A 10,058-nucleotide genomic window follows, 5' to 3' on the forward strand; every position below is an offset into this window, starting at 1 on the left:
TCAAGATGGATGTTTAAGGCCCAAGCGCAGTTGTTACAAATGACGTCAATTTACCTAACCGAAGTCGATTTGATTCTAAAGGCTGGCGCACAATGCATAAGTTTCCGGGTTTTTAGACAGATAATGCATGTGCTAATTGTCAAAAAACCTGAAAACTTATATATTGTACGCCGGCCTTTAATAGTTTTCTATCCGAAAAGTCAGGGGAAACATGTCAAAAGCGTCTAACTCGAAACGTAAACAATGACTTGGATCGTCGGTTTCTAACGAATAACAACACACCCACTCAAACTAACTAAATCGTCTGACAGAACAATGTTTGTTCTATGAGTTCAGTGCTAACATTTGAAAACGGCACAAAAGCCATTTGTAAACAAATGGTTTGTGGGCCCTTTACTCACTACTTGAAGTACACCCACGCGACACAACAGCAACATCGGGTAGGGGAAATTTTCCCCTTCCTGACGATGCTGTTGGTTTGCGTGGGCGTTCTTCGGGTAGCGAGTAAAGGGCCCACAAACCATTTGTTTACAAATGGCTTTTGCGCCGTTTTCAAATGTTAGCACTGAGTTGGTGTATTTAGATTCCGTAGTTGTGTGGTCATTCAAGATAAATCGACGTTCGAAGTAATTGTTTACGTTTCTAGTTATACCCTTCTGACAAGTTTCCCCCTGAAGTAGGCTTACCCGCATAAACGCGAACCATAAATTGACCTTAGCTAAAATCGTTAAAAATTCAGTGCCAACATTTCAAAGGGGCGTAATTGCTTTTGTAAATAATGGCTTTAGTTGTCGATTTCTCGCGAATTAAAGCTCACTCATGAAAATGAATGACACCAGCACGCAGAGGAATGTTTCTTGTATCAGCTAGCATTTGTAATTTGGAGGGGTGGGTTTTCATTTGCGAGAAATCGACGTCTAAAGCCATTGTTTACAAAAGCAATTACGCCCCTTTGAAATGTTGGCACTGAATTGTTTATAATCCCTGCTAAATTTTAACTGAAATGGTTATGGAACTTTACATGAACTAGAGTCGGTGTACAATGAGTCACGCCAAGAGAAAAACAGTTGAACTCGCATCACGGTTTTCGAAAGATTCTCATTCTTTTCACTTGGCAACAGAGGACTTCTACAACAACTTCAAATGACTTCTAGCGAGAGAAAAAATATTGCGGCTGTAGTAAATCATTATATCAGTGATTTTGTCAAATTATCTTAACAAAAAATTGTAGAAATTCACATTACTAATCAATACCGAGCGTATCCCATGACAATTTAACGCTCACTGCGTGTTTATGCTCATTTCTTTGATTATATTTTATATTTTATTGCAATACCTTTCGTGGACCTTTCATAGAATCGTAATGTTTATTTACTTTGCACGATAGGTAGCCGGTTTGACAGTTCAATAGGTAGACTTGGCTTCACTCTTGGCGTGACTCATTATACACCGACTCTAACATGAACGTTTAATGATAAAGTTTCAACCTTATGTATTATGGTTTTTTGGAACTGGACCTTACAAATAATGGGTTGTTAAGAACCATTACCATTCCAAATTCTTGTGTTCTCCATACATTTTCAGAAAGAGAACTATATAAGAACGTTTTTACTTATGATTTGAGAACATTAATGGTAATGGTTATGGTAGTCAGTAAGGTCCATTAATGGTTTTGTATTATCGCTCAACTTTACGTGGAATATATCGTGAATTGGTAATCAGTAAATTACAGGCAACCAATTCGCGATACATTCCACATAAATTTGATCGATGTTACAAAACCATTCGTGGACCTTACTGACTACCATAACCATTACCATTAATGTTCTCAAACCATAAGTTAAAAGGTTCTAATATAGTTCTATTTCCGAAAATGTATGGAGAACACAAGAATTTGGAACGGTAATGGTTCTTAACAACCCATTATTTGTAAGGTCCAGTTCCAAAAAACCATAATACATAAGGTTGAAACTTTATCATTAAACGTTCATGTAAAGTTCCATAACCATTTCAGTTAAAGTTTAGCAGGGATTATAAACAATTTTTAACCATTTTAGGTAAGGTCAATTTATGGTTCGCGTTTATGCGGGTACTCAGATCGGGCTTTTCCGCTGCCGCTGCCGTTCCACTTCCGCTGTCATTGCGCTTGGGCATTTAAGGCTGAGTACTGCAGACTCAATAGAGATCTCCAAGCGCAATCTCACGAGCACTAAAATCCAACATCCATATATAAAAATGAAGAAGAAGAAGAACCAAAAAGGTATCGTGATATCACAACTACTTAAAAAGGTAGCGCGCGGTCTCACGCACACTTTTGTGCATCTGGAGAACTCTATGAGTACAGAGAGAGTTGAAGCAGATGGTGAAATATTGTTGTATTAGTAAACCAAAAATTCAACGTAAACGCAATTCGTGACGTCACTAATTGCTTGTATCGTACAGGAGTTTCACTCACACAACTTAACTGATTGCTTCCCCTCGGTAATCCAGCTCACTGCTGCGGACTCACTCGATGTGTTTGTCACTTGGGAGCCGGTGTGAACTATAAATACTATAGATTTCATATTTATATATATTCTATAGATAGGCGAAAGCGAAGTAGAATGTAGTCAAACGAACTGTCAGTTAGTGTAGCCAAACAAGCATGACGTTGTCATGACGTTTTTTTCCGGGGAAATATTGCAATATTTGTGCAGAGTTAGGAACAAAACAAAACTGCACAACGAAAAGCTCTATGATGGCATGAACATTTTTCACGGATGCGCCAGTAAGAGCATTCATTTGGCATCCATAATAAAAAAATACTATCCAGCTTCCCGCATAAACGCGAACCATCACATGACCTTACCGATAATGGTTATAAATTGTTTATAATCCCTGCTAAACTTCAACTGAAATGGTTATGGAACTTTACATGAACGTTTGTGTGATAAAGTTTTAACCTTATGTATTATGGTTTTTTGGGAGCGGACCTTACAAATAATGGGTTGTTAAGAACCATTACCATTTCAAATTCTTGTTTTCTCCATACATTTTCGGAAAGAGAACTATATTAGAACGTTTTTACTTATGGTTTGAGAACATTAATGGTTATGGTTATGGTAGTCAGTAAGGTCCATTAATGGTTTTGTATTATCGCTCAACTTTACGTGAAATATATCGTGAATTGGTAATCAGTAATTTACAGGCAACCAATTCGCGATATATTCCACATAAAGTTGATCGATGTTACAAAACCATTCATGGACCTTACTGGTTACCATAACCATTACCATTGATGTTCTCAAACCATAAGTTAAAAGGTTTTAGTATAGTTTTCTTTCCGAAAATGTATGGAGAAAACAAGAATTTTGAATGGTAATGGTTCTTAACAACCCATTATTTGTAAGGTCCACTTCCAAAAAACTATAATACTTAAGGTTAAAACTTTATCATTAAACGTTCATGTAAAGTTCCATAACCATTTCAGTTGAAGTTTAGCAGGGATTATAAACAATTTATAACCATTTTAGGTAAGGTCAATTTATGGTTCGCGCTTATGCGGGTTTCCATGCTCGGTAATGGCGGCCTGTTTGTATGAATAATTGTATCCTTCACTGTGCTTTTTGACACTATCTGGAGGTTCAGATTTTGACTCCTCCCTTTCCCTCACCCAGGAACAGAAGGAAATGGAACAACATACGCCCTCCAGGATACATGTATTCATACATACAGGCCACCATTACCGAGCATGGAAAGCTGGATAAACGAACGATAATCCAAATGATTGAACTATTCCACAAATTGTTTGGATGATACCCCGAACACATCGTTAAGCAAATTAACCATACATTTTTTATTAGGGATGGTTGTCAAAGCAACTTTTTGGACCTCCGCTTATCTATGGAATCTATAGTATCTATAAAAGATACTTTAGAGACCTCCAAGCGCAATCTCACGAACACTAAAATCCAACATCCATGTATAAAGATGAAGAAGAAGAAGAAGAACCGAAAAGGTATCGCAATTTCACAACTACTTAAAAAGGTAGCGCGGTCTCACGCACACTTTTGTGCATCTGGAGAACTCTATAGCAGCGTTGCCAGATTGTTTTAAAGTTTATCGGTATCAAAGGTTTATAAAAAAAATCGGTATTTACCTGAGTACTGCGAACTAACTCAAAATGCTTCCCTAATAAAATTGTTATGGTTATTTTGCTTAACGACGTGTTCTGGGTATCTTCCAAACCATTAGTGGAAAAGTTCAATGATTTGGGTTATCGTTCGTTTATGGTTATTTTTTATTAGGGTTGTCATCTGGGAGCCGAGTCAAACTGTCAAACGGGAGCCAAACATTCAAAGGAGCTCAGAAGTCACGTAGGTAGTTACTGTTTGAACCACAAGTAAAGGTGTTGCCACCTACTGAAAATAAATTAAGAATTATAATTATGAAACTGTCGAAACATCAACCTTAGTAGGCGGATAACGTAAATCATCGAGCGTGATGCTCGGAAAAGTGTTTTTATTTGATATTAATAATGCCAAAACTGGGTAGCTCAAACAAGAATGTAACCAAACTTTATAAGAGTCATGTGAGCTTTGTGGGCAGGTGCACTCCCATCACCATGTATACGTTATTTCTGGAGCAGAGCAGGAGGAGCCAAGAGTTCATTTGACAGCATGTATATACAATTTCGTGAACTGTTTCAGCAAAACAATTTGAAACTTCGGAAGATTTTCAAGATGTCTTCTAGCTCACTTGAAAAATAAAATCGGCTGAGTTCGCAGTACTCAGGTATTTACCGGTATTTACTTTTTTATTTTATTTTATTTTATTTTTTAGCAAGCGAAAATTTTAACTTTTGGACTATGATCGGAAAATTCCGAAAGAAAACTTCGGGGAATGTTTGAATTAGCTTCTGAAGGAACATCCAGAGAAAGAGGTGGAAGAAAATTCCAGGCGAAAGTTGGAAGAAAATTCACGAAGTAAAAAACGGACAAAAACTTTAGGAAGTTAAATAATATTCAAAAAGTATTTCACGATTCTCTAGGAATAACTGGAAAGAGCCATCGACAGTTTCTCGATTCATGGGTAGCCAAAACAGTGAAGAAATGGAAACATTAGTCAAAAGAGTATCAAGCATATGACATTTTCAAAGATGATTTTTTTAAAGAATTTTGAGGGCTCTAAAATTTTAGGTTATTCAAAAAGATACAAGTCTCTCACAGTAAGTCTCTCCGAAATTAGAGTGCTGGTAGACAATAATAATTTTGATCATTTGAAAAAATCGGTATAAATCGGTATACAATTTAAAAAAAAATCGGTATTATGATGAATCTTATCTGTACATCGGTATCTAGTTCGGAAATCGGTATAAATACCGATAAATCGGTATATCTGGCAACGCTGCTCTATAGATTCCATACACTGAGCCAATATGACATATTCCTGTTATGTGGAAGTCTAATAAATTTGCGCTATAAGATAATCCAATGAAAATTATATGATTGAAAATGTGTCAGGTAAATTCTATATGAATATCTGATACATTTACAATGCTGATAATTTGGTAACTTTTATATTATCGTCATATGATAAATGAAAATCGGTCAAATTATAATAATTAACTGAAATGGATTTGAAACCCATAAGCAAAAGCTTTACTTTTCACCACAACATGATATATGTGTCATAAATCAATCGAAGTAAAGTTTATGTGAAAATCACATGAAATTTACTTCTTCTTTTGACACATATATTTAATCGATTTCTAAAAATAAATCGAAAAATAAACATCACGCAGTGGGGAGCTTTCACAGTTGTGTCTTTTTTTATTGTAGCTGATTTGGGATTCGATCAAGAACTGTAGAAGTGTGATGCTTTCGGTGTTTGCGCTCGATTCCACTGGGACACGGCTGACTTCAAGATTGAGCTCGTTCAATTAGCATGAAGTAAGAACAGCTCTCCCGACATGGAATGTAGTGCAACGTTATGCTCGTTTTGCTAGAGTGAAGAAAAATAGCACTGACAAATTTATGCTCCGCTTCGGTGGTGTCGTGTATTCAAATCTTGCTTAATGCTCCTGTGTGCAATAAAACAACGACTACATTATATGAGTTCATGGAACTGGTTCATGGAGTTCGAGTACTAGTGCTGAAATCTGAATTAGCCGTGTGGAAGGCTTACAATTAGAATTTTAGCAAAGTAAATATTGCAGTAAAATCATGCCCATTTTTTTAATCTCAATACATTCCCGCATAAACGCGAACCATCACATGACCTTACCGATAATGGTTATAAATTGTTTATAATCCCTGCTAAACTTCAACTGAAATGGTTATGGAACCTTACATGAACGTTTGTGTGATAAAGTTTTAACCTTATGTGTTATGGTTTTTTGGAAGCGGACCTTACAAATAATGGGTTGTTAAGAACCATTACCATTCCAAATTCTTGTTTTCTCCATACATTTTCGGATAGAGAACTATATTAGAACGTTTTTACTTATGGTTTGAGAACATTAATGGTTATGGTTATGGTAGTCAGTAAGGTCCATTAATGGTTTTGTATTATCACTCAACTTTACGTGAAATATATCGTGAATTGGTAATCAGTAATTTACAGGCAACCAATTCGCGATATATTCCACATAAAGTTGATCGATGTTACAAAACCATTCATGGACCTTACTGGTTACCATAACCATTACCATTAATGTTCTTAAACCATAAGTTAAAAGGTTTTAGTAAAGTTTTCTTTCAGAAAATGTATGGAGAAAACAAGAATTTGGAATGGTAATGGTTCTTAACAACCCATTATTTGTAAGGTCCACTTTCAAAAAACTATAATACTTAAGGTTAAAACTTTATCATTAAACGTTCATGTAAAGTTCCATAACCATTTCAGTTGAAGTTTAGCAGGGATTATAAACAATTTATAACCATTATCGGTAAGGTCAATTTATGGTTCGCGCTTATGCGGGTTCTTTTCCGGAACCCCTTATCTTATGGAACAATGACAAACAAAGATGTATCATTTTTGCTAGCAATATTTAGTTCGACTAATCATTTTAATGAGTGTATGATAACATCGTTGAAAATTGTTTCAATAATTCACAAAGAACAATCATGTAAGATGTTTTTTTATCTCGGCCAAAACAAATGTTTGCTGTTGGATTTCTTAAAAGGCACATCTATATGACTATATAATGATTGGGATAGACTGTTTACAATCTTTAAACCTAAAAATCAAAGGAAGCTACACAGCAAAAAAAGTTGTTGAATATTACATCGAAACTACTGCAACCAGGTCAATCCATCGGTTGTGTAATATCACAATGTACGATGTACATCAATTTTGCGAACAAAATTACATCCATTGATGTAATATCATAGAGGTAACTCTAAGACCACTGGGTCCCGAAGAAAATCATTATTATTTTTGGCTCACTCAGTACAAGAACAACGGTCCCAAGCAGTCCCAAGCTATTTCACTCACCCCTGCATGTTCTGCATGAATCCACACACCCCTGATGTTATCTGTCAAACTTTCATAGCGAATCAAAACAAACATAGTGTAGTAATAGAATTTCAACTAGAATAGGGTACGTTAATCGTTTGCTTGGGACCAATAGGCTACTAAAGTGGTGAGCCAATTTAAAATCGTTAGTTTCGTATTGATTGTTGGTAATATTGTATCTGCTTTTTGCTATTACATCATTATTTCATACATCAGCTAGAATTACGTTGATCGATATTACATTTTTTTTTGCTGTGTATTTCAATTAGACATACATGTTTTCCTACACTGCAAAGTTAAATGACAGTCCAATAGTTTCTACATGTCTGTTTGCACGTGACATATCAACAAACGTCAAAAATCGTTAAAAGCAAGTCCAATAAAATATACATGATTATCTTATAAGATATATCTTTAAGTGAGCAATATTCATCATGAAAACAGGTATATTTTACTGAATTTTCTCATAGTGCAAACTTATATGATTTTCCATTAGTTTCTAGATGTCTGTTCCTACCCATGACATATCAACAGTTTTTCACCATGAAATATATCAGACAATATTCATATACATCTTACCTATCGCTAACACTGTTCGAAGCAAAGTTTTATCAAGTACTAAGTATGTGAAATTACGATATAAATCATTCCATATCGCAGTCATAGTTTTTAAGTGATAATCCGATGGAATCTATCAATCATCACATAGAATGGATATATCTGCTGACATTGCTATGTTATAAGATGGACCCAATAAACGATATATGTCGATTTGTTTCAGTGTAGATAAGCGGAGACAACGTAGTGTGTGAATGAGTATACATACAGGAGTAACACATGATAGTGTTTGTTTGTGTTTGAGAGCAATACGACGAAACATTTTCGGAGATTAAAAATGGTGACGACACAAGAACCAACTCTCCGAACAAAAATCGTGATTGTGACGTCGCAACTTTATTGTCTCCGGTGCCTAAAGCTTCGGGTACACGGGACCACACTACCTCCCATAAAGTTTGTCTCGCTTACTAATATATTCGTAAGAGGCACTGCCTCACCTATAGGTAAAGCACATAGGTATGTAGCCAAACAAACTGTCAGTTAGTGTAGCCAAACGAGCATGACGTCATCATGGTGTGTTTTTTTTGCGGGAAAACTACACGGATAGAAATCTCCGTATACCTGTTGGCAAATTTCTATTGATGATTATTCATAAATGGCGGCAAGGCAAAACTCGGATTAACTTTTAATACCATCCCTTTTTAGATGATCTGCAAAGTGTATGCTTAGCGTCGTGTGATAAACTCTGATGTCGTCATCAAAACAACCGGACATTCTTGATCGGGATTTAATCCGAGGATAATACCGGTTGTAGCTTACCACCAGAAATGTATAAGTCAACACTAATAAGCAGACGCCTTGCAAAAAGTTAATGAGGATCATGTGTCAAATGAAAATTTAATGTATAAGCAGTCACACATACCTTTTATGCACTCTTATAAGACCTATGTAGTTTGTCTTATGGAATGTATAAGGCTGATTTTTTGGCAAAAATTGTATAAGTGAAACAGATGAATAAAGTAATTGATTTTTTCGTTTCGTGCATTGTAATATTTTGAGCACAAAACGCTTTCCACACTACACATTCCGATTTATTTCGCGTAAAACGGAAGAAGGGAATAAAACGCGAACCACTCCTCGGATCATTGTTGCAAAGGTTTGCTTTGCACTTAATTTTGAACTTTTGCGCACGAAACAAAACTGCTCAACGAAGAGCTCAATGATGGCATGAACATTAAGTAAGATCATTTATTTTTCATGGTTGCCCAAACAACTTTTTGTGCCTCCGCTTATCTATGGAATCTATAGTATCTATAGTGAAGTTTTATGTGTTCGTAGGATTCCTTCAAGAACGCGGTTAAAGCCTTGTGCTCTTGCGCTGAGGTTTCTTCTGATGCTCGAAGAGAAAGCTTGGGTGATGCTTGCGGAAACCAGTCAACCAATCTATGCCGGCAAGTTGCTTGGTTTTATTGAACCTTTCAGCCAGATCGAACGCCAGTTTCCAGATTTCTCTGGTAGTATTACCATAAAACCGTTGCTCCATAGCGAGGATGTAATCCACAAGCTCGTTCTCTTGTTTCACCGAAAAAACATTCGAAAACAACTCGTCCGGAGCTGCAAATAATCCGCGCGGTGTAAATAACGTTTCAACATTTCTCGCGGGACACGATACACTAAGGCTACATGCCGCACTGATGAGCCACTCTTCACTGTTTCGACGGCCGCAGTCATGCTGCTTTGTGGCCACTGTTTTTCAGCTCGATTTACGCGTTTAATTCCGCACCAAGATTTAGTGTCTATGAGTAAGTGACAATCTTTATATATTTTGACAGCAACATTTGTAGGTTATGTGCAGAAAAAAAAACTGTTTTTATTGCTCCAGGTAGGTAAAGAGATCTCCAAGCGCAATCTCACGAACACTAACAATTAACATCCATGTATACAAATGAAGAAGAACCAAAAAGGTATCGCGGTATCACAACTACTTAAAAAGGTAGCGCGCG

The 10,058-nt window shown here is 36.3% G+C and overlaps 1 protein-coding gene across 1 annotated transcript in view; it reads right to left on the reverse strand.

The window, feature by feature from the left end:
• The window catches only part of aralar1 (calcium-binding mitochondrial carrier protein aralar1), a 63,141-nt gene extending 53,392 nt beyond the window's left edge, over positions 1 to 9,749 (reverse strand). The window contains exon 1 of the mRNA XM_065233562.1: positions 9,580 to 9,749. The gene's annotated coding sequence lies outside the window, so the exon portion shown is untranslated. The remainder of the gene's footprint in view (positions 1 to 9,579) is intronic.
• Between the last annotated feature and the right edge of the window lie 309 nt (positions 9,750 to 10,058).

Source organism: Ochlerotatus camptorhynchus, unplaced genomic scaffold, assembly GCF_037179485.1.
Source record: "Ochlerotatus camptorhynchus isolate MF236.1 unplaced genomic scaffold, CSIRO-AGI_Acam_v1.1 ptg000404l, whole genome shotgun sequence".
Taxonomy (NCBI): domain Eukaryota; kingdom Metazoa; phylum Arthropoda; class Insecta; order Diptera; family Culicidae; genus Ochlerotatus; species Ochlerotatus camptorhynchus.